This window comes from Scyliorhinus canicula, chromosome 6, assembly GCF_902713615.1.
Source record: "Scyliorhinus canicula chromosome 6, sScyCan1.1, whole genome shotgun sequence".
Taxonomy (NCBI): domain Eukaryota; kingdom Metazoa; phylum Chordata; class Chondrichthyes; order Carcharhiniformes; family Scyliorhinidae; genus Scyliorhinus; species Scyliorhinus canicula.
The window spans coordinates 191885403-191911399 of NC_052151.1; the positions used below are offsets into that span (position 1 = coordinate 191885403).

The 25997-nt window shown below is 48.4% G+C and overlaps 1 protein-coding gene and 1 long non-coding RNA gene across 16 annotated transcripts in view; one reads left to right on the top strand and one right to left on the bottom strand.

Moving 5' to 3' along the window:
• Positions 1-13910, top strand: part of LOC119967764 — a 68420-nt gene extending 54510 nt beyond the window's left edge. The window contains exon 3 of the long non-coding RNA XR_005461067.1: positions 13837-13910. This is a non-coding gene — a long non-coding RNA (uncharacterized LOC119967764). The remainder of the gene's footprint in view (positions 1-13836) is intronic.
• Positions 1-25997, bottom strand: part of adgrb3 (adhesion G protein-coupled receptor B3) — a 920539-nt gene that overhangs the window by 647383 nt on the left and 247159 nt on the right. The gene's annotated exons all lie outside the window — the stretch shown is intronic.

A 25997-nucleotide genomic window follows, 5' to 3' on the forward strand; every position in this document is an offset into this window, starting at 1 on the left:
GATTGAGAAGGAAACAAAGGAGAAGGAAATAGGGTAAACCTGGGTCAAATCAGGTGCAGAAATAAATTGAGGGAGAGAAATATCAGATAAAGAGAGAAAAAAAGAAAATTTATTGGCATTAAACAAAGCAAATAAAACTTGGGGAATGATGGGGACTGGTCCAAATTGGTCATGTATACTTTAAAATGGAGCTCCATTTTGGACCTCTACCAGATATTTACCACGGTTCACTGTTTTTTTCTTCCAGGAAAACACAAAGGAAAAGTAAATAGAAAATAAATGAACCATTTTTAAATTGAAATTTGAAAAAACCCCGAGGGACAATTTATAACTGACGGGAATGAGACAGCACAGATGTTCAGCATGTTTTTATTTTGCATTTCATGGATCTGTGTACTTTTTATAGTTTTGAATTTTGAACACAAGAAAGAATCCGAGGGAAAGCAAGCTGGTGGAGACTCTTCACCTCAAAGAGAAATGACCTGCACAGATCGTGGGGTGGTTTCTTAGCAGAATTTGGCAAAGTGTCAAGTTCAGACAGAAAACTAGCGTGTAGCTTTCCAGTGGCACCGACCAATTTTCTCATGGAATCTTGAGCCTCTTAGAGAAAAGAAATGAGTGGATGAGGTTTAGGCCATCTCCCTGCTGGTGGTGGTGGGGGGGAGGGGGGGGGGGGGGGGACCAGAAACCGGCTCCAAAGTGATTGGGAACCATCTTTAAAATCAATTCCCGATCAGCTCCACAGTCGAATGGACCCCATCTCCAATCATGGATATAATGGGGCTTTCCCCCTCCCCCCCAAAAATCTTGGATGGTGTTCCACACCTTCCTCCTCCTTCATCCCCACCCACCCCACATCCACCACCAGCATTGAACCCCCCCCCCACCCCTCTCATCAACACCACAGAAGTATAGCCGGCCCTCCCCCCCGCATCATACATCAGCGGCCCCGCATCTACTGGCCCTGTTCCTGGCACTACGCACGGCAGAGGTTGGCATTGTCATGTTGGCATTGTCAACTGCCAGGTTGGCATTGTCAACCTGGCAGTGCCAACCTATGCCAGGGGGCAGAGCCAGGACACATTCTGGGCATGTCCCTATACTCCCCCAGGAGCTATACTCTGTGCCAGAGGAATCCCCTTGACTGCATCACGTCTGGCCAGACCTACTGTAAACCTCGACAACGTCATGCTGGGGAGGATCATTTGGTGGGGGAGCCACAGACAACATTTAAATCCATTCGAATTTATTAAATGTGGTTCACATTTCGTGACGTCGCTGGTGGGAGGCAGGGAAAATCAGGAAACCATATTTTCCACTTCCGTGGCCGTTCTATAGGCCCAGCTTTACTGCCCATTCCTGGTTGTCCTTGAGAATGTGGTGGTGAGCTGCCTTTTTGAACCGCTGCAGTGACATTGTAGTAAAATACATTTACTCATTATGTTCCATCGCTAACTTCCTGTGGTGAGGTAATTTTTTTTTCACAGCGCCAATACAGCGACTTCATGAAACACGTGGGGAGCTTGATGGCAGGTCTTCACAAGGCTAATGCCGGAGCTACGCAAATTGTCCAAGTTTGTTATAAATCGTACGCGCGGGGGTATATCTTCTTTGCAGTTTCTGGGTTAATTAGGTATCAACGGCCAATGGGCATCATTAAATTCACCGTTGCATTACCAGCAAATTTTGGGCATATGGCTCGGGTTGGGGGGGGGGGGGGGGGGGGGGGGGGGAGGGGGGTGACTTTCTCCCCAGCAGTCATCCCATAACTTAATTAGAAGATGTGCGGAAACCCCAGGTGCAAATATATACCGGGTTCCCGTCAGTTTGGGCGGTGGAGTGGGAGAACACCTGGAGACAATTCCTGGTGGATCTTGTTCTCTGTATAAAACTCATAATTCTCATGTTATTTTCCTTGCGCAGCAAGGAATAAATAAGTGGGACAGGGTCACTTTATCAATACAATGCCTTTTTCAACGGTCGCCCGCTATGAAGAATTATGACTGAGATTAAAAATGATTTGAGTAGCTCCATCTGTTTATCTTTTGCTCAAAAAGAAGATCATTTGTTTTAAGCTGTGAGCACCGAGGAAGTGTTTGAAGAGCTAATTTGGAGGAGTGTCTAAGCTCAACAGTGCGATAAAGTTAAATTAACATGAGCCAAGTCAACGTGATTAATGGAGGGCTCGGGACTACATAGGTTCAACTGTTTGTTAATTCAATTCCTCCAGATTGTCAGCTTCCAGGAATTCAGCTGACAAATTTCCCAGATGGAGACATCTGCATATTAAAACACAGAACACTTCAAATGGCAGCAGAAGTAGAAACAGTGTGGATTGAAGATCTAAGCACCTGATCTTTTTCAACAAAATGCATCGCTCTCTCGTTAAAGGGACCTATTAGTCTAGAATCTATACAGAATCAAAACAGCGACTCTCCTTTGATATTGCTCAAGGTTTATTTAAAGCTGAGTCATTATGAGGGGAGTGGAAGGGAGAGGAAGAATGGGACAATGGGCTGGATTTAGTATCCTCCAGGAGTCGGGACTAGGGACAGGAATCACCAAATATTAACATGTCAGAGTAAATGTAGATTTCCTGTATAAGAACTAGCTCATGCGATTTTCCTATTGGCGGTAAAACATTGGGTTAGGATCAGGCTGTGACCCTACATGCATGTCGTCTGACATCAGAGTCACTCGGTGGAATTTGTTTTCACATTTTCCAGTATTTGTTATTGTGCCAAGCAGGGTTTGGATGGCTTTCTTGTTCGAGAGTACTTTTTTCAATGGACAAAGTGCCTCAATGCATTCAAAAATGTAGAAAAATGTGCTCGGGAAGCCTGATGTCGTGAACAGTAGTTTAAATGACCAGTGATAGAGAAAACAAATCCTTCCTGCTGTAACTTGAAACGAAACACCTGCTCCACTCAGCTATGTGCCTATATGTGTTATAATGGAGCAGAGCAAGGGTTAAAATAGGACTAGAGAGTAGCACCGCCCACAGTGTGATGTGTGTAGTCACATATCAAGAAAACACACTGTATGACCCTGAATAACCCTCTTATGGACTGAATAGACTGAACTCCACGCAGCTTCTCTACTGAGTAGTACTACACTCAATATGCTTCATCTGATATCTATGTCTATGTATTTACCTTGTTTATCTAATGTATGTGCTATGTTTTTCATGTACGGAATGATCTGTCTGGACTGTACGCAGAACAATACTTTTCACTGTATCTTGATTCATGTGACAATAAACCCAATAAAATCAAGATCTGAGGAAGCACTTAAATCAGGAGAATGTTATGTGCAAAGTTTGATGATTTTAAGAGGTTAATAACTGATTATGTCTCTTTGATGTGATTAGTGAATAGGTGTTTGTTTCTTTTCACAAACCCAATGGTCACTTAAGGGTGGCCATTCCCATTTAAGAAAATGGGAATGGGGTTGATTTTTCTTCTTTTTCGTATGAATGGCAATGTGTTTGATTCACAGCTCTATTAAATTGTTTGAGGAGTAATAATAAGATGGAGACCTGGGGCTGATGTCCCAAAGAACTGAGGAGGCAATTCCTACCAGCCCGCATTGTCACCTGAACACCTCCAATTCTGCCTCGGGAGACGGGAAACCTGAAACCAATACGTCCATGATTCCTGGAGATGGAAATATGGCAGGTCTGGTCTGAGCTTTTGGCCTGGGTTCCTGAAGTTAATAAATGGCCCATTTCCCAAGCCCAACCTGAATATCCAGCAAGATGTTCGCTGAATGGGTTTGACTAAAATTCCTGAGGAATCTGCTCAGAAACATCAAAGCATTTTAAAATTGATGAGTATTTCGCAGGAACCAATCAGAAAATATTCTGCATGATAAGAGTCTTCTGGATTGGGGAAGAAGAAAAGCTGGACACAATGGGGCAATGCAAATTAACCTAGTCACGTATACATATAAACATGTTTAGGATTTTGTACTGTCTCATAATATCAAGGTTTTGAATGTATCTGCTGATTCTCATTCATGCCTGTTAACTTTGACTGTCAGTCCATTTAGAAACAGATATCTCAGGATTAAAATTAAAAACACGTTGAACCCAAAATAATTAGTTACGTGTGTAATGGTCATCAAGTTAGTCTAGGTTTTTGACAGGTGCAATGCCATTTCTGGAGGTCCAGTTCACAACAAACCCTTGTCAGGCCACAGTGAATCATCAGGACAGTGGCAATAAAGACCTTGAGATTTCCTTCATTATCTGCAGAGACTAAACAAAAGGCTCGTTAATGGTTCCATCTCCACCACGAGGGAAATTGGGTTAACTTTTATGTGTGGTTACTGCTTTGAGACATTGTGTGCATTAAAGACTTGGCTCAATGCAATAAAAGGTTTCACTTGTAAAGCAAACCCTGTCAATTTGTCTAACAGTAGATGCTGACTTTATGCAACAGTGTAAGATGGGTGACAGTGTGGGTGGTCTGATCAACATCTCTCCCTGCCAATGTTAAGGTAAATACAATTGAGAGAGAGAGATAAAACAGACGGCTGACTCACTATTACCTATTTTAGATGTGATTTGGAGTTGCCGGCATTGGACTGGGGTGGGCATAGTAAGAATCATAGAATTTACAGTGCCCAATGAGGCCATTCGGCCCATCGAGTCTGCAAGGCCCTTGGAAAGAGCACTCTACCCAAGCCCACACCTCCACCCTATCCCCATAACCCAGTAACCCGACTTAACCTTTTTTTTGACACTAAGGGTGATTTAGCTCAGCCAATCCACCTAACGTGCATGTTTTTGGACTGTGGGAGGAAACTGGAGCATCCGGAGGAAACCCAAGCAGACACGGGGAGAACGTGCAGACGCCGCACAGACAGTGATCCAAGCCGGGAATCGAACCTGTGACCTTGGAGCTGTGAAGCAACCGTGCTAACCACTATGCTACTGTGCTGCCCATCTTGTAACACCAGGTTAAAGTCCAACAGGTTTGTTTTGAATCACTAGTTTTCGGTCATTGCTCCTTCATCACTCACCTGAGGAAGGAGCTGTGCTCCGAAAGCTAGTGATTCAAAACAAACCGGTTGGACTTTAACCTGGTGTTGTAAGACTTCTTGCTGTTTTAGATGATCATTAAACTTGAACGCACAATCAAAGAGTCACTGAGTCATTGCACAAAAGGAGGCTGACTGGTCTATCCTCCTGAGCATGTTTACATATATGTTAGTTGACCTTCACTGTTGTGCCTCTTGCTAAATGGTATATAGCCATGGGCAGAATTTTACTGGGATGGCTAATCCCCTGCTGGAGGAGATGAAAGTGGGAGGTGGCACTGTTTCGGCTGGCAGGAGGATGATGAGGTCTCGGAGGGTCTTGATGCACAGGCATTTTTTTAAATGTTTGTATGGAAAAGGTCACTCTGTTGGGAGAGGGACTTGTCCCATCGCATCACGTGTGGCCAGGGCCTGTAATTACAGTGACATTTGCCATCGCACAATGTTGACATAGCAATTTATAATCATCGAATCCTTACAGTGCAGAAGGAGGCATTCAGCCCATCAAGTCTGCACCGGCCATTTGAAAGACCACCCTGCACAGACCCCATCTCTGCCCTATCCCTGTAACCCCACCTAACCTTTGGCCACTTAGGAACAATTTAGCATGGCCAATCCACTTAACCTGCACATCTTTGAACTGTGGGAGGAAACCGGAGCACCCGGAGGAAACCCACGCAGACACGGGGAGAATGTGCAGACTCCACACAGACAGTCAAGTGAGGTCGGAATCAAACACGGGTCCCTGACGCTGTAAGGCAGCAGTGCTAACCACTGTACCACCGTGCCACTCCTGGTAAATCTTGACAGAAAAGCCTAATCAAAAAGCATAGTAACTGGAAATTAATTTAGTGGACATGAGGACCATTCTGCACGACGTTTTATAGCAAGGATTTTAATTATACAAGCTATAGTATCTTTTAATACAATATTATATTTGTTAAACGAATACATTAATCATAAGCTGACTGAACAATTTTTATCATCACAGTGAAATTCTTAGGTTGGATCACTAGTTTGTTTCGTTCAGCTAAAGGCAGCTCAATTTTAAGTTGGGTGCCTTTGTGAAATGCAGATGAATGGACATTATTTTCAGAATTCCTTATCAGTGTTATTGCAAGTTCAGCACGGATCTATATGCCAAATATTGTATGCAGAATAGACAGTGCCAATTACACTGAAAGTAATCACATTTTTACAGTCTAGCAAACTTTTTATATGTGGGCGTGGAATTATTGTTCTTGTTCTCTTTGAAATCCTGTCATGCTTGTAATTATCTCCACATATGTTTCCGGTCTGGTAGCTCAGTCAACCCGGTTATGCTAATTCCTTCACAGATATTATTACCAAAAGCTAAAGTCTTAAAACCACATTGAAAATAAATCAGACAATGGAATTTGAGGTACTCAAATCATGAACTCAATCATTTATCACCAGTAACTCATGATCAAGAGGTTGCATGGCTCAGTTTCCATTGACACAAAGCTGAAACTGATTCACAGTTTGCACATTGATATTGTTTGAAAAGTCCCAGATATTCTTATCCTTTTGTGGGCTATGGGTGACTAGGCTAGCACTTATTGCCCGTCTCTAACTGCTCTTGCGAAGGTGGTGATGAGCTGCCTTATTGAACGGCTGCAGTCCATGCGGTGTATGTACACCCACAGGGCTGTCAAGGAGGGTACCCAGAGTTTTGACCCAGCAACATTAAAGGACGGTGATATGGATCCAAGTGAAACAACAGTGAAACACTGTGCTACTGTGCTGCCCGGGGCTTGGAAGAGAACTTGCACAAAGTGGTGTTCCCATGTATCTGCTGCCCTTGTCCTTCTAAGTGGTAGATGTTGCAGACTTGGAAGGTGCAGTAGAACGGTGGTGAGTTGCTGCATTGCACCTTGCAGATGGTTCACACTGAAGCCACTGTGCATCAGTGGTGGAGGGAATGATAGTTTATGTTGGCAGATGTGGTGACGATCAAAGAGGACTGCTTTTTCCTCAATGGTGTCAAGTGTCTTGAGTGTTGTTGAAACTGCATTCATCCAGACAAGTGGAGAGTGCATGCCTTGTACGTGGTGAACAGGCTTTGGGGAGTCAGAAGATGAGTTCCTCTCCACAGAATTCCCAGTCTCTGACCTGCTCTTGTAGTCACAGTATTCACATGGCTGGTCCTGACGCCGAGGGCCCGGGTTCGATCCTGGCCCTGGGTCACTGTCCGTATAGAGTTTGCACATTCTCCCCATATCTTCGTGGGTCTCACCCCCACAACCCAAAGGTATGCAGCATAGGTGGATTGACCAAGCTAAATTGTTGGGAGAAAAAAATTGGGTACTCTAAAATTATATTGGAAAAAATATGGCTGGTCCAGTTCAGTTTTTGGTCAATGGTAACAACCAGGATTTTGTTAGCAGGGGATTCAGTGATAGTGATGTCGTTGAATGCCAAGGGGAAAAAGGTTAGATTTTATTATTGTTGGAGATGGTCACCTGTGTGGTGAAAATATTACTCGCCACTTGTCATCCCAAACCTGAATGTTGTCCAAATCTTACTGCACATGGACTCACACTGCTTCAGTGTCTGAAGAGTTGCAAATAATAATGAACAGTGTGCAAACAGTTGTAAATACCCCCACTTCTGATCTGATAATGGAGGATAGATAGATAGAGAAATACAGCACAGAACAGGCCCTTCGGCCCACGATGTTGCGCCAAACTTTTGTCCTAGGTTAATCATAGAATTTTGGACAATTTTTCATGGCCAATCCACCCAACCTGCACATCTTTGGACTGTGGGAGGAAACCGGAGTACCCGGAGGAAACCCACCCAGTCACGGGGAGGATGTGCAGACTCCACACAGACAGCGACCCAAGTCGAAACTGAACTTGGGACCCTGGAGCTGTGAAGCAATTGTGCTATCCACAATGCTACCGTGCTGCCCTTAAGAGGTTAACCTACACTCCATTATTCTACCCTAATCCATGTACCTATCCAATAGTCGCTTGAAGGTCCCTTACTTTTCCGACTCAACTACATCCACAGGCAGTGCATTCCATGCCTCCACTACTCTCTGGGTAAAGAACCTACCTCTGACATCCCCTCTATATCTTCCACCATTTATCTTAAATTTATGTCCCCTTGTAATGGTGTGTTCCACCCGGGGAAAAAGTCTCTGACTGTCTACTCTATCTATTCCCCTAATCATCTTATAAACCTCTATCAAGTCGCCCCTCATCCTTCTCCGTTCTAATGAGAAAAGGCCTAGCACTCTCAACCTTTCCTCGTATGACCTACTCTCCATTCCAGGCAACATCCTGGTAAATCTCCTTTGCACCTTTTCCAAAGCTTCCACATCCTTCCTAAAATGAGGTGACCAGAACTGCACACAGTACTCCAAATGTAGCCTGACCAAGGTTTTGTACAGCTGCATCATCACCTCACGGCTCTTAAATTCAATCCCTCTGCTAATGAACGCTAGCACACCATAGGCCTTCTTCACAGCTCTATCCACTTGAGTGGCAACTTTCAAAGATCTATGAACATAGACCCCAAGATCTCTGCTCCTCCACATTGCCAAGAACCCTACCATTAACCCTGTATTCCGCATTCATATTTGTCCTTCCAAAATGGACAACCTCACACTTGTCAGGGTTAAACTCCATCTGCCACTTCTCAGCCCAGCTCTGCATTCTATCTATGTCTCTTTGAAGCCGACAACAGCCCTCCTCACTATCCACAACTCCACCAATCTTCGTATCATCTGCAAATTTACTGACCCACCCTTCAACTCCCTCATCCAAGTCGTTAATGAAAATCACAAACAGCAGAGGACCCAGAACTGATCCCTGCGGTACACCACTGATAACTGGGCTCCAGGCTGAATATTTGCCATCCACCACCACTCTCTGTCTTCCATTGGTTAGCCAGTTTTTTATCCAACTGGCCAAATTTCCCACTATCCCATGCCTTCTTACTTTCTGCATAAGCCTACCATGGGGAACCTTATCAAATGCCTTACTAAAATCCATGTACACTACATCCACTGCTTTACCTTCATCCACATGCTTGGTCACCTCCTCAAAGAAGTCAATAAGACTTGTAAGGCAAGACCTACCCCTCACAAATCTGTGCTGACTATCCCTAATCAAGCAATGCCTTTCCAGATGCTCAGAAATCCTATCCCTCAGTACGCTTTCCATTACTTTGCCTACCACCGAAGTAAGACTAACTGGCCTGTAATTCCCAGGGTTATCCCTATTCCCTTTTTTGAACAGGGGCACGACATTCGCCACTCTCCAATTCTCTGGTACCACCCCTGTTGACAGTGAGGACGAAAAGATCATTGCCAACGGCTCTGCAATTTCATTTCTTGCTTCCCATATAATCCTTGGATATATCCCGTCAGGCCCAGGGGACTTGTCTATCCTCAAGTTTTTCAAAACGCGCAACACATCTTCCTTCCTGACAAGTATCTCCTCAAGCTTATCAGTCTGCTTCACGCTGTCCTCTCCAACAATATGGCCCCTCTCGTTTGTAAATACTGAAGAAAAATACTTGTTCAAGACCTCTCCTATCTCTTCAGACTCAATACACAATCTCCCGCTACTGTCCTTAATCGGACCTACCCTCGCTCTAGTCATTCTCATATTTCTCACATATGTGTAAAAGGCCTTGGGGTTTTCCTTGATCCTACCCGCCAAAGATTTTTCATGCCCTCTCTTAGCTCTCCTAATCCCTTTCTTCAGTTCCCTCCTGGCTATCTTGTATCCCTCCAGCGCCCTGTCTGAACCTTGTTTCTTCAGCCTTACATAAGTCTCCTTCTTCCTCTTAACAAGACATTCAACCTCTCTTGTCAACCATGGTTCCCTCACTCGACCATCTCTTCCCTGCCTGACAGGGACATACATATCAAGGACACGTAGTATCTGTTTCTTGAACAAGTTCCACATTTCACTTGTGTCCTTCCCTGACAGCCTATGTTCCCAACTTCTGCACTTCAATTCTTGTCTGACAGCATTGTATTTACCCTTCCCCCAATTATAAACCTTGCCCTGTTGCACGCACCTATCCCTCTCCATAACTAAAGTGAAAGTCACAGAATTGTGGTCACTACCTCCAAAATGCTCCTCCACTAACAAATCTATCACTTGCCCTGGTTCATTACCAAGTACTAAATCCAATATGGCCTCCCCTCTGGTCGGACAATCTACATACTGTGTTAGAAAAGCTTCCTGGACACACTGCACAAACACTACCCCATCCAAACTATTTGATCTAAAGAGTTTCCACTCAATGTTTGGGAAGTTGAAGTCACCCATGACTACTACCCTGTGACTTCTGCACCTTTCCAAAATCTGTTTCCCAATCTGTTCCTCCACATCTCTGCTGCTATTGGGGGGCCTATAGAAAACTCCCAACAAGATGACCGCTCCTTTCCTATTTCTAACTTCAACCCATACTACCTCAGTAGGCAGATCCCCCTCGAACTGCCTTTCTACAGCTGTTATACTATCTCTAATTAACAATGCCACCCCCCTCCCCCCACCTCTTTTACCATCCTCCCTAATCTTGTTGAAACATCTATAACCAGGGACCTCCAACAACCATTTCTGCCCCTCTTCTATCCACGTTTCCGTGATGGCCACCACATCGTAGTCCCAAGTACCGATCCATGCCTTAAGTTCACCTACCTTATTCCTGATGCTTCTTGCATTGAAGTATACACACTTCAACCCATCTCCTTGCCTGCAAGTACTCTCCTTTGTCATTGTTACCTTCCCCACTGCATCACTACGTGCTTTGGCGTCCTAACTATCATCTTCCTTAGTTGCTGGACTACAGATCCGGTTCCCATTCCCCTGCCAAATTAGTTTAAACCCTCCCGAAGAGTACTAGAAAACCTCCCCCCCAGGATATTGGTGCCCCTCTGGTTCAGATGCAACCCGTCCTGCTTGTACAGGTCCCACCTTCCCCAGAATGCGCTCCAATTATCCAAATACCTGAAGCCCTCCCTCCTACACCATTCCTGCAACCACGTGTTCAACTGCACTCTCTCCCTATTCCTAGCCTCGCTATCATGTGGCACCGGCAACAAACCAGAGATGACAACTCTGTCTGTCCTTGCCTTTAACTTCCAGCCTAACTCCCTAAACTTGTTTATTACCTCCACACCCTTTTTCTTACCTACATCGTTGGTACCAATGTGTACCACGACTTCTGGCTGCCCACCCTCCCCCTTCAGGATCCTGAAGACATGATCCGAGACATCCCTGGCCCTGGCATCCGGGAGGCAACATACCTTTCGGGAGTCTCGCTCGCGACCACAGAATCTCCTATCTATTCCCCTAACCATTGAATCTCCTATTACTATTGCTTTTCTATGCTCCCCCCTTCCCTTCTGATCCCCAGAGCCAGACTCAGTGCCAGAGACCTGGCCGCTGGGGCCTTCCCCCGGTAGGTCATCCCCCCCCAACAGCATCCAAAACGGTATACTTGTTTTGAAGGGGAACGGCCACGTGGGATCCCTGCACTGTCTGCCTGTTAGTTTTCTTTCCCCTGACTGTAACCCAGCTACTCTTGTCCAGTACCTTTGGTGTGGCTACCTCCCTGTAACTCTTCTCTATGACCCCCTCTGCCTCCCGGATGATCCGAAGTTCAACCAGCTCCAGCTCCAGTACCTTAACACGGTCTCTGAGGAGCTGGAGTTGGGTGCACTTCCCACAGGTATAGTCAGCGGGGACACCAGTGGTATCCCTCACCAGCCACATCCTACAGGAGGAGCATGCAACTGCCCTAGCCTCCATCCCCTCTTACTTTACAGAATTAGCTGCCCCGTGGACCAACTGGACCTCCACCCTCCGACTCTGCTCCCAGTCAGCTGTACTCTAAACTCCTGGCTCCCTTCATGCTCTTTGATAAATATAGGAAATGAACTGTAAGGAGCACCTTACTCCCTCCTCACCTAACTCCCTCAGTCACCAAACTCTCACTGTAGCACTCAAATGCCACAAGCTCAGCACTCCCTCAGTCACCAAACTCTCACTGTAGCACTCAAATGCCACAAGCTCAGCACTCAGTGCAAACAAAGTCTGCACTGTAACTAGCTCCTATTTATACTGTGACTCCAGCTTCTGAAAACTGGCCTAATGCAATTAACTAATTAACAAGCTCCAGCTGCAAGTAAGTCCAAGTAGAACCTCGTTTCAAGCTGATTCAAAATTCACCTTCTTATAGACCAAACAGCAACTTTTAAGTTAATTAACTAAATAAAAGAAATACTAGACTTTAAATAAAAATGAACCCTTATACTCCCTCAGTCACCAAACTCTCACTGTAGCACTCAAATGCCACAAGTTCAGCACTCCAGTGCAAACAAAAAAAAAAGAAGCAGTACAGAGTTGCGGGTTGCTGTCCTATTTGTTAGCAAAAGAAAATAGGCGGGATTCCCCCAACCTCCCAGCCACTTGTTTCTCAGTGGAGGGAGGTGCCACCGCTATCAATGGGATTTCCCATTGAAGCCACCCCACGCCGCCTGGAAACCCAAGGGCGCGGGGTAAGATGCCAGTAGGACCAGAGAATCCCCGTTGCTAGTGAATGGCCTGAGAATTCCGGCCATATCTCCTGACATTTGAACTCAGCTGCAAAGCAGAAATGAACCTACTCCACGTGGACTGCAGTGGTTCCAGCAGGTAGCTCGCTATTACCTTCTCCACGGGCAGCGTGGTAGCATAGTGGTTAGCACTGTTGTTTCACGGTTTGATTCCTGGCTTAGATCACTGTCTGTGCGGAGTCTGCACATTCTCTCTGTGTTTGTGTGGCTTCCCTGCGGGTGCTCTGGTTTCCTCCCACAAGTCCCAAAAGTCGCGCTTGTTAGGTGAATTGGACATTCTGAATTCTCTCTCTTGTACCCGAACAGGCGCCGGAATGTGGCGACTAGGAGATTATCACAGTAACTTCATTGCAGTGTTCATATAAGCCTGCTTGTGACAGTAATAAAATTATTATTATGATTCTCAAGGGCAATTAGAGATGGTCAATAAATGCTGGCCTATCCTGCGACATTCACATCCCATGAAAGAATAAAAATATTAAAGTAACAGCCATTTTGGGGCAGCACAGTGGCGCAGTGGGTTAGCACTGTGGCATCATGGCGCCGAGGTCCCAGGTTCGATCCCGGCTCTGGGTCACTGTCCATGTGGAGTTTGCACCTTCTCCCCGTGTTTGCGTGGGTTTTGCCCCCACAACCCAAAAATGTGCAAACTAGGTGGATTGGGCACGCTAAATTGCCCCTGAATTGAAAAAAATGAATTGGATAATTGAAATTTAAAAAAAAGAAAAAGTAGCAGCCATTTTGGCAGATGTTTAAAAGATGGTGGAAAGTTACACTTTGAATTTTGCTCCATCCTGTAAGATGTATTTTACAGAGAGGGCTTTAGTTCCTTCAATTAAGCCAAAATCATTCTTGCAATACCTGTTCCTTTGTTACATAATTAATCATGAAAGGAAAAATAGCTTTCTCACCCAGAGTTTGGTGGAGAATGTTGAATTCACAAACACAAGGCAACCAGCATAAGATGCATTTAAGCACACAGAACGAAAGGAATAGAAGGATAACAGGAAATGTAGTTGGATGCGAAGAGCTTCACGTGGAGCATAAACACTTGCATGGATCACTTGGGCCAAATGGTCTGTGTCTGAGCTGTGTATTCTATTTAATTCTCTCGTGCAGAAGAATGATCTTCACAACAAATGGTTTTGTTTGTGCACATCTAACTTAGTTTTTCCTATCTCTCTTTCTAGGTCAGCAAGAGTGACAGATAGAATAATGAACCTATTGCGTCTGTCCCTGCAACATAGTCTGCTCAGGAAATGGGGTCAGGCATCACATAGTGAGCAATGTGTGGCCTCAGTTCCCTCAGCCCACACAACACACAGCTTGAAATCAGCATTCTCAAACACATCCGTTCCGGAGGAAACAAGTTGAAATAAAAATGCCTTCAAATAAATTACTTCTCCAAACAAAAGAGGGGTTGATTTTAACTTTGGAGTTCTGATGCAAAACGGGTGGTAGCAAATCGGGGACCCTGGGCAGGATTCTCGAATAATGGGGCTATGTCCCACTCTAGCGTCAAAACGCAGGCATTTCACTGTGGACTTTCCTGAAGAAAGTCCAGAGTGATTCTCCTGATGCACTATCAATTATGATGAGACAAGAGTGGAGTGTAATCGAGGCTTTATTACGCAGAGATGTGTAGCCTCCCGCAGCTGCTGCCGAAATGGCTGCAGCTCGGAGAGCCCCCATATGTATACTCTGCATACTGGGTGGAGCCAGCAGGCAGGGATCTAGCCCCGTACCTGTAGTACAGGGGCCTTACTGTAATATACCTTATATACAATATATACAATACAACAATACAACAGTGGTGACTACCACATTCACCCCCTGTTAAAAAAGAGTCCAGCGGGGGGTGGAAGGCTATTTACATGCAGGTGTTTAACGTTTTAGAAAAAGTTTACAAATTCAGATGATCGGGTGCCTTGAACCGTCATTGCGAGCGCCGCAGTCCCGGTGGAGATGCAGGCGCCGATTCGGGCGTGGGTGACTCCGGGAGCGTGTCGGCCTCATCTTCATCCCCGGGTGGGACTAAGGAGAGGACGGATCGTCCTGGAAGGGGACTGTGGTGGGGTGCACTGGGAGGATGGGGGGTGGCACCAGGGCAGAAGGGTGGGGTGTGTGGGGACCCAGCTGGTGCCAGCTGGTGCTGGAGCCGCACATGCTTACGGAGGAGGACAGGGTCCTGGAGCTGCCAGCCACGTTTGGAGCGAAACCCCAGAGGTGGACTTCCTGGGGAAGTCAAAGAGACGTTCATGGGGAGTTTCATTAGTACAAAGGAGTGACCAAATGGAGTGAAGAGCGTCGGGGAGGACCTCCTGCCAGCTGGAGGCCGGGAGATTTCTGGACCGTAGGGCCAGCTGGACAGCCTTCCAGACCGTCCCGTTCTCCCGCTCCACCTGCCCGTTTCTCCGGGGATTGTAGCTAGTCGTCCTGCTCGAGGCAATGACCTGCTGAGCAGGTACTGGCACAGCTCATTGCTCATAAATGTGGATCCCCGGTCGCTATGGAAGTACGTGGGGAAACTGAACAGGGTGAAGATGATATTGAGGGCTTTGATTACGGTGGCAGACGTCATATAGGAACATGGGGCGGCGAAGAGGAACCTGGCGTATTCGTCAACCACGTTGAGGAAGTACGCGTTTCAGTCGGTGGAGGGGAGGGGCCCTTTGAAGTCCACGCTGAGGTGTTCAGAGGGGCGGGAGGCCTTCACCAGGTGCATTCGCTCTGGCCGGTAGAAGTGCGGTTTACACTCCGCGCAGACCTGGCAGTCTCTGGTGATAGCTCTGACTTCCTCGATGGAGTAGGGCAGGTTGCGGGCCTTTATGAAGTGAAAAGAACGGGTGACCCCTGGGTGGCTGAGGTCGTTGTGCAGGGCCTGGAGTCGGTCCACTTGTACGCTAGCACATGTACCTCGGGATAGGGCACCGGGGGGCTCGTTGAGCTTACTGGGGCAATGCAAAATCTCGTAATTGTGGGTGGAGAGCTCGATCCTCCACCTCAAAATCTTATCATTTTTGATCTTGCCCCGCTGTGTGTTGTTGAACATGAAGGCATCCGACCATTGGTCAGTGAGGAGCGTGAATCTCAGTGCCGAATTTTGGAGGCATGGAGGGTGCATGAAAAGAATGCCACGGGCCTGCCTGCCTGGTCGAGGGTGGTGGCCAGAGCGATGTCTGATGCATCACTCTCGACTTGGAAGGGAAACGTCTCGTCGACCGCGTGCATCGCGGCCTTGGCGATGTCGGCCTTGATATGGTTGAAGGCCTGGTGAGCCTCGGCCGTTAGGGGAAAACCGGTGGAGTGAATGAGTGGGCGGGCCTTGTACGCATAGTTAGGGACCCACTGGGCGTAGTAAGAGAAGAATCCCAGGTATCATTTGAGGGCCTTGGGGCAATGGGGAAGGGGGAGTTCCATGAGGGGGTGCATGCAATCGGGGTCGGGCCCTAGGACCCCATTCTGAACCACATAGCCGAGGATGGCTAATTGGTTAGTGCTGAACACGCACCTCCTTGTTGTCGGTTAGGTTGAGGAGTTTTGCGGAGTGGAGGAATTTGTAAAGGTTAGCGTCGTGGTTCTGCTGGTCGTGGTCGCAGATGGTGACGTTATCCAGGTACAGGAAGGTGGCCCGCAGTCCGTACGGGTCAACCATTTGGTCCATCTCCCGTTGGAAGACCGAGATCCCGTTAGTGACACCGAAGGGAACCCTAAGGAAGTGATAAAGGCGGCCGTCCGCTTCAAATGCAGTGTATGGGTGGTCCGCCTTGCGAATGGGGAGCTGGTGGTAGGCAGATTTCAGGTCCACTGTAGAGAAGAACCGGTACTGTGCAATCTGATTGACCATATCATATATGTGTGGGAGGGGGTACGCGTCGAGCTGCGTGTGCTGATTGATGGTCTGACTGTAGTCAACGACCATCCTGTTCTTCTCCCCAGTTTTTACAACTACCACTTGGGCTCTCCAGGGGCTGTTGCTGGCCTCGATAATGCCTTCCTGTAGCAGCCGCTGGACCTCAGACCTGATGAAGGTCCTGTCCTGGGCGCTGTACCGTCTGCTCCTGGTGGCGACGGGTTTTCCATCCGGGGTGAGGTTCACAAACAGAGAAGGCGGGTCAACCTTCAGGGTGGTGAGGGGTGGTAGGTGTCCGCCAAATTTGAGGGTCAGGCTCTGGAGGTTATACTGGAAGTCCAGGCCAAGTAATAAGGCAGCGCCGAGATTGGGGAGGACATAGAGCCGGAAGCCGCTGAACTCTACGCCCTGGGTGGTGAGGATGGCGGTGCAGTACCCCCGGATCGCCAAGGAGTAGGATCTGGAGGGACATTTTTTGGTTAATGGGGGAAACCGTGAGGGAGCAGCGCCTTACTGTATCGGGGTGGATGAAGCTCTCAGTGCTCCCGGAGTTCAGAAGGCAGGATGTCTTATGCCCATCGACCTTCACTGTCGTCAACGCGGTCGCGAGGTTGTGTGGTCGGGACTGGTCGATGGTGTTGGAGGCGAGACGCGGCTGGTCGGCGGCGGTTGCAGGCGATGATCGGCCAGATGGGGTGCCCGACGAGCAGGGGTCCTGAGGCGGGGAAGGTGGCGGCGCCCACGGGGCGCACATGGCGGGCGGCGTTAAAGATGGCGGCGCCCACGTGCCGCACCTGTCATGAGGGAGGCAAGATGCTGGGGCCCATGGGCCGCACATGTTGTGAGGCGAGCAAGATGCCGGCGCCCATGGGCCGCACGTGGTCTGAGGCGGGGAAGGTGGCGGCGCCCACGGGTCGTAAGTGGGGGGTGCCGGGACAATAGTGGCAATTGAGAGGACCTGGCACACAGCAGTGAAATGTCCTTTCTTCTCACAGGCCTTGCAGAGCGTGCTCCGCGCCGGGCAGCGCTGCCGGGGGTGTTTTGTCTGTCCGCAGAAGTAGCACTTGGGTTCCTCGGGGTTGGTTGGCTGCCGCGTGGCGCAGGTTTGGGGTTGGCTGGGGGTGGCCACTGGTGGGGTCCACGATGGGGTGTTCGCCGGCAGGGTCCACAATGCTCAGGAGGGGTGGGCTGAGCAGTTGGGGGCGTACGCCTGCACATTGCGGGAGGCAACCATGAATGAGATCGCTAGCTTCTTGGTCACCGCAAGGTCAAGGGTAACCCCTTCTGAGAGGCGCTGGCAGATGTAAGCTGACCTTATGCCAGTAACAAACGCGTCTTGAATTAGAAGTTCCGAATGTTCAATGGCCGAAACGGCTGGCAATTGCAGTCCCTCGCCAGGGCGCGCAGGGCACGCCAGAAATCTTCCACAGAATCACTGGGGATTTGATGCCGCGTGGACAGGAGGTGCCTGGCATAGATTTTGTTGGTCTGCTGAGCATAGTTCTCCTTCAGCAGCGCCATGGCCTCAGCATAGGTACACGCATCCCGGATGAGGGGAAAGATATCGGAGCTCAGCCGCGTGTAAAGGATCTGGAGCTTCTGCGCCTCTGAGGGTGGTTCTGTCGCTGATCCGATGTATTCCTCGAAGCAAGCTAGCCAATGTGCGAAGGCCGACTTGGCGTTGTCTGCTTGAGGATGCAACTGCAGGTGATCAGGTTTGATGTGGACATCCATCGTTTTAAATTCTCTGTGTAATAAATTGATGCACTATCAATTACGAAGAGACGAGAGTAGAGTGTAATCGAGGTTTATTGAGGAGAGATGTGTAGCCTCCCGCAGCTGCTGTCGAAATGGCTGCAGCTCAGAGACCCCACACATTTATATTCCACCTACTGGGTGGAGCCAGCAAGCAGGGATCTACCCCCCGTACCTGTAGTAGAACATAGAACATAGAACATAGAACGATACAGCGCAGTACAGGCCCTTCGGCCCTCGATGTTGCACCGACATGGGAAGTCAAAAACTAAAGGCCATCTAACCTACATTATGCCCTTATCATCCATATGCTTATCCAATAAACTTTTAAATGCCCTCAATGTTGGTGAGTTCACTACTGTTGCAGGTAGGGCATTCCACAGCCTCACCACTCTTTGCGTAAAAAACCTACCTCTGACCTCTGTCCTATATCTATTACCCCTCAATTTAAGGCTATGTCCCCTCGTGCTAGTCACCTCCATCCGCGGGAGAAGGCTCTCACTGTCCACCCTATCTAACCCTCTGATCATTTTGTATGCCTCTATTAAGTCACCTCTTAACCTTCTTCTCTCTAACGAAAACAACCTCAAGTCCATCAGCCTTTCCTCATAAGATTTTCCCTCCACACCAGGCAACATCCTGGTAAATCTCCTCTGCACCCGTTCCAAAGCTTCCACGTCCTTCCTATAATGAGGCGACCAGAACTGTACGCAATACTCCAAATGCGGCCGTACTAGAGTTTTGTACAACTGCAACATGACCTCATGGCTCCAGAACTCAATCCCTCTACTAATAAAGGCCAACACACCATAGGCCTTCTTCACAACCCTATCAACCTGGGTGGCAACTTTCAGGGATCTATGTACATGGACACCGAGATCCCTCTGCTCATCCACACTACCAAGAATTTTACCATTAGCCAAATATTCCGCATTCCTGTTATTCTTTCCAAAGTGAATCACCTCACACTTATCCACATTAAATTCCATTTGCCACCTCTCAGCCCAGCTCTGCAGCTTATCTATGTCCCTCTGTAACCTGCAACATCCTTCCGCACTGTCTACAACTCCACCGACTTTAGTGTCGTCTGCAAATTTACTCACCCATCCTTCTGCGCCCTCCTCTAGGTCATTTATAAAAATGACAAACAGCAAAGGTGCCAGAACAGATCCTTGTGGTATGCCACTCGTAACTGAACTCCATTCTGAGCATTTTCCATCAACCACCACTCTCTGTCTTCTTTCAACTAGCCAATTTCTGATCCACATCTCTAAATCACCCTCAATCCCCAGCCTCCGTATCTTCTGCAATAGCCGACCGTGGGGAACCTTATCAAACGCTTTACTGAAATCCATATACACCACGTCAACTGCTCTACCTTTGTCTACCTGTTAGGTCACCTTCTCAAAGAACTCGATAAGGTTTGTGATGCATGACCTACCCTTCACAAAACCATGCTGACTATCCCTAATCATATTATTCCTATCTAGATGATTATAAATCGTATCTTTTATAATCCTCTCCAAGACTTTACCCACAACAGACGTGAGGCTTACCGGCCTATAGTTACTGGGGTTATCTCTACTCCCCTTCTTGAACAAAGGGACCACATTTGCTATCCTCCAGTCCTCTGGCACTATTCCTGTAGCCAATCCTGGGCCTCACGGTAGCATGGTGGTTAGCATCAATGCTTCACAGCTCCAGGGTCCCAGGTTCGATTCCTGGCTGGGTCACTGTCTGTGTGGAGTCTGCACGTCCTCCCCGTGTGTGCGTGGGTTTCCTCCGGGTGCTCCGGTTTCCTCCCACAGTCCAAAATGTGCGGGTTAGGTGGATTGGCCATGCTAAATTGCCCGTAGTGTAAGGTTAATGGGGGGGATTGTTGGGTTACGGGTATACGGGTTACGTGGGTTTAAGTAGGGTGATCATTGCTCGGCACAACATCGAGGGCCGAAGGGACTGTTCTGTGCTGTACTGTTCTATGTTCTAATGATGACCTAAAAATCAAAGCCAAAGGCTCAGCAATCTCTTCCCTGGCTTCCCAGAGAATCCCATCAGGCCCCGGGGACTTATCTATTTTCACCTTGTCCAGAATAGCCAACATTTCTTCCCTACGCACCTCAATGCCATCTATTCTAATAGCCTGGGTCTCAGCATTCTCCTCCACAACATTATCTTTTTCCTGAGTGAATACTGACGAAAAGTATTCATTTAGTATCTCGCTTATCTCCTCAGCCTCCACACACAACTTCCCACCACTGTCCTTGACTGGCCCTACTTTTACCCTAGTCATTCTTTTACTCCTGACATACCTATAGAAAGCTTTTGGGTTTTCCTTGATCCTACCTGCCAAAGACTTCTCATGTCCCCTCCTTGCCCGTCTTAGCTCTCTCTTTAGATCCTTCCTCGCTTCCCTGTAACTATCAAGTGCCCCAACTGAAACTTCACGCCTCATCTTCACATAGGCCTCCTTCTTCCTCTTAACAAGAGATTCCACTTCTTTGGTAACCCACGGTTCCCTCGCTCGACCCCTTCCTCCCTGCCTGACTGGTACGTACTTATCAAGAACATGCAATAGCTGTTCCTTGAACAAGCTCCACATATCCAGTGTGCCCAACCCTTGCAGCCTACTTCTCCAACCTACACATCCTAAGTCATGTCTAATGGCATCATAATTGCCCTTCCCCCAGCTATAACTCTTGCCCTGCGGGGTATACTTATCCCTTTCCATCACTAATGTAAAGGTCACCGAATTGTGGTCACTGTCTCCAAAGTGCTCACCTACCTCCAGATCTAACACCTGGCCTGGTTCATTACCCAAAACCAAATCCAATGTGGCCTCACCTCGTGTTGGCCTGTCAACATATTGTGTCAGGAAACCCTCCTGCACACATTGTACAAAGAACGACCCATCTAATGTACTCGAACTACATCTTTTCCAGTCAATATTTGGAAAGTTAATGTCTCCCATAACAACTACCTTGTTACTTTCGCTCTTTTCCAGAATCATCTTCGCCATCCTTTCCTCTACATCCCTACAACTATTAGGTGGCCTATAGAAAACTCCCAGCAGGGTGACCTCTCCTTTCCTGTTTCTAACCTCAGCCCATACTACCTCGGAAGAAGAGTCCCCATCTTGCATCCTTTCTACCACCGTAATACTGTCCTTGACTAGCAGCGCCACACCTCCCCCTCTTTTGCCCCCTTCTCTGACCTTACTAAAGCACCTAAACCCCGGAACCTGCAACAACCATTCCTGTCCCTGCTCTATCCATGTCTCTGAAATGGCCACAACATCGAAGTCCCAGGTACCAACCCATGCTGCCAGTTCCCCTACCTTATTTCGTATACTCCTGGCATTGAAGTAGACACACTTCAAACCACCTACCTGAACACTGGCACCCTCCTGCAAAGTCAAATCTGTGCTCCTGACCTCTATACTCTCAATCCCCCGTACCCCAAAACTACAATCCAGGTTCCCATGCCCCTGCTGATTTAGTTTAAACCCCCGCAAAGAGCACTAACAGGGGCCTTACCATAATATACCTTATACACCATAATAGTACAGGGGCCTTACCATAATATACCTTATATACAATATATACAATGCAATACAACAGTGGTGACTACCACATCTCCTACCTGAAGGGGGCTAGCAGGGCCCCCGAGTGCTTCTTGCAGCCTTGGCTGGGGTTAGAGGGGCCTGCATTTGCGGACAGGAGTCCGCGCATGCACAAGATGGTGGCCTTCGGCGGCCGCCCCACGCGACATGGCAGACTCACACCGCGGACCGGCCCTCCTGAGATCCCGCGCGCCCGTGGATAAGTGGCACCTGATCGCTAGCCTGGCCGTCCTTGAGGCCCCCCACGGTGAAGGATCCCCCCCGCCCTCCACGAGGCTGGCCACCGACTGACACCGCAGCCAGCACCGCCCATGGCCGACAGGCAAAACGTGGTTAGAACCACGCTGTCGGGAACCCGGCCAGTTTCCATCTGTGAATCACGGTGGGGTGTCTGTCAATGACCCCAACCCGCGCCACATAGACCGTGCGCACGAGCGGTTCTCCGGGGACCAGAGAATCGCGGGAGCGGCGTTGCACCGGTTTTCGGCGTCAACGCCCATTCTCCGCCCCCGCGCCGAGGCTCGGAGAATCCCGCCCCCTGATCCCCGCTTCTCCCCCAACACCATTATCAGCAATGAGATCTGTTGCAGTTACATTGTAGTGAATCCTGGACTGCTACAGCACTTTTCAAGGTCTATCTAACTAGTTCCACACTTTAACCTGTTCCCCATTGCCCTGAAAAGGTTCCCTAATCAAGAACTTGAATGCCATTATTGAATCAGCTTCCACCATGCGGGCGAGATTCTCCGCACATGCGGAGAATCGTAAAGGCTGCCGTGGGACAGTCCGTGACCCACGGCAGCCTTCACGCCCACTTCCGGGGCCGATTCTCCCCCCCAGGTGGGGCTAGGAGCACAGCCCGTGCGTCACGGCGGCGCGGCCTTGACGACTGTCATCAAGGTCGCACGCCAAGCGTCGGCCCCGCATGCGCAGGTTGAACAACGCCAACCCGCGCATGCGCAGTTGCCGTCTTTTCCCTCAGCCGCCCCACAAGACATGGCGGCTTGATCGTGTGGGGCGGTGGGCACCGATCGCGGGCCTATGCCTCCCTTGGCACGACCGTGGTACTGCCGTGCCAATCGGGCCCCCAAACGGGCATCTGGCACCTGTTCACGACGGCAGGAAGCAGGTGTGTTTGCTGCCGTGTTGAAACGGGCACGAAGGCCCGGCCACTCGGCCCATTGGCCTCAGAGAATCGCCGCTCGCCGTAAAAAACGGCGAGCGGCAATTCGTGGCGTGGGTCGGGCGTGGGGGGTGGAGAACAGCGGGAGGGCATGAAAAATGTCGGGAGGCCCTCCCGCTATTCTCCCACCCGGCGTGGTGGGCGGAGAATCGCGCCCATATCCCAGATCACAACATCTAATGATCATCTTACCTCTGGTTCTTTAGCCAATCACCTCAAATCTGTGTCCTCCACTTAATGACCCCCCCTTCCAGTGGAAAAAGCTGTTAATATTTATGCCACTGAAACAACTTTATTAATTCTTATATAAAATGCATGTTTGAAAATAAGGCTTAAAGCTCCTTAAAAGCTGTTTGATATTTCTAGGGAATTTTAGGTCCAAACATTTTCAGGTTATAATAGAGACTTGCCAGGATTAATTGACTAATGTGGGAAGCAGCACTCTGAATTTGATATTAACGTCTCCAACAGGAACCACTGCCTCTTGAATTTGTCATATGGAAATTGCAACGGTTTTGGAAGTAAAGCTCCCATGAAGTGTGGGACTAAATAAGGTTTACAGGTAACAGTTGTTGACCTCCCTCTTTGGAGATGTTGGTAATGAAACTATCATTTAATGGAAAAGTAAAAATCAACTCAAGGGAAGAATTCTCCAGTCGTTGCGATTCACTTTACCCGCCAGTAATGCCCCCCCGGCAGTGTAGCTTCAATGGGAAATCCAATTGACAAGCGGCAGGAGTGTAGAATCCCACCACCAGCGAACGGGACGTTGCCGAGAAACATGTGACAGGGAACCGATGAATCTCGCCCCTAATCTTGGATTGGGCTCTTGGAGCAGACCCCTTGAGTTCTTGCAGAAGAAAGTGTTAGATCTTCCCTTTCACTCCTTCCACATAGCCATGTCTTCCCCTTCCCCAGCTGCCCCTGCACATATTTTTTTAAAAAATATTTTTATTTATGTTTTGCAGAATTTTTCGTAATAAAACAGTAGTAACAATAATAACAAAACAAACTAGAGTGAACATTAACATAGTGCAAAAAGAGAATATACAATAACAATTAAATAGACATTACCCCACATGACCCAGTCTTCCCACACCACCCCAATGAAGCACTCACCCTCACCCCCACTGATTGCTGCTGCTGCTGACATTTTAATTTTCCCTGAGAAAGTCGACGAATGGCTGCCACCTCCGAGAGAACCCTAGCGTAGGCAAACTTTATTTTCTCGAGGCTGAGAAACCCAGCCATGTCGTTAACCCAAGTCTCTGCACTCGGGGGCTTCGAGTCCCTCCACATTAATAAAATCCATCTCTGGGCTACTAGGGAGGCAAAGGCCAAGACGTCAGCCTCTTTCGCCCCCTGAACTCTCGGGTCTTCTGACGCTCCAAAGATCGCTACCTCTGGACTCGGCACCACCCGTGTGGTAAGCACCTTGGATATTGCACTCGTGAACCCTTGCCAGAACTCGCTAAGCTCTGGGCATGCCCAAAACATGTGGACATGGTTTGCAGGGCTGCCCTTGCACCTCATTCAACTGTCTTCTACCCCAAAAAACTTGCTCATTCTCGCTGCCGTCATGTGTGCCCAGTGGACCATCTTAAATTGAATTAAACTGAGCCTGGCACATGATGAGGAGGAATTAACCCTGCCCAGGACCTCTGCCCACAGACCCGCATCCAACTCCTCAATTAGCTCCTCCCCCCACTTGCCCTTGAGCTCCTCCACTGGAGTTTCTTCCGCCTCCTGTAGTTCCATGTAGATATCCGACACCCTCCCCTCCCCCACCCAGGTGCCGGAGACCACCCTGTCCTGTATCCTCCGTGGCGGCAGCGTCAGAAAGGCCACTACCTGTTTTTTCAGGAAGGCTCGTACTTGCAGATATTTAAAGGCGTTTCATGGCGGCAGATTAAATTTGTCCTCTAGCGACTTCAAACTGGGAACGCTTCCGTCTATGAACAGATCTCCCATCCTTCTGAGTCTTCCAGCTCTGGAACCCACCATCCATCCTACCCGGGACAAACCTGTGGCTGTGTCCAGACCGACGCTCCCTCCACCTTCTTGTATCTCCTCCACTGTCCCCAGATCCGCACCACCACCGGACTTGTGGAGTAACGGGTCGGTGAGAACGGCAAAGGAGTCGTTATCAAAGCTCCCAGACTAGTACCTTTACATGACGCTGCCTCCAGCTGCTCCAACGCCGCCCCCTCCCCCCCCCCCAAATCGCCCACTTCCTAATCATAGCTATATTGGCCGCCCAGTAGTAGTTGCGAAAGTTCAGCAGCGCCAACCAACCCCCCTCCCGACTGCGCTCCAACAGCGATCTCCTTACTCCCGGGGTCGCCCACACAAAGCTCGAAATGATCCTACTCGCCCGCCCCGTACATATTTTAAACATGTTACATCTCCAATGTTTTCCAGTTCCAATAAAAGGTCAATGACTTGAATAGTTAAGTCGGTTTCCCTCTCCACAGATGCTGCCTTCCCTGCTGAGTATTCCTAGCATTTTCTGATTTCCAGTATCCACATTATTGTTTTGCTGTAACCCTTAAGGAAAATAATTTGTTTTAAAATTCATTCACAGGATGTGAGCATTGCTGGTTAGGCCAGCATTTATTGCCCATCCCTATTTGCCCTTGAGTAGGTGGTGGCGAGTTCCCTTCATGAATTGCTGCAGTCCTTGAGGTGCAGGTACACCCACAGTGCTGTTAGGGAGGGAGTTCCTGGATTTTATGGTGATACATCACCAAGTAGGGATGGTGAATGACTTGGAGGGGAACTGCCAGGTGGTGGTATTCCCAGTTATCTGCTTCCAGGTGGGAATGATCGTGGGTTTGGAAGGTGCTCTTCTCACATACAAAGCCTTTTAATTTAACATATACATCAGTTCTTCAGACTTTAATTCAATATTTTTATATTGATCAATGAAACTTTAATGATG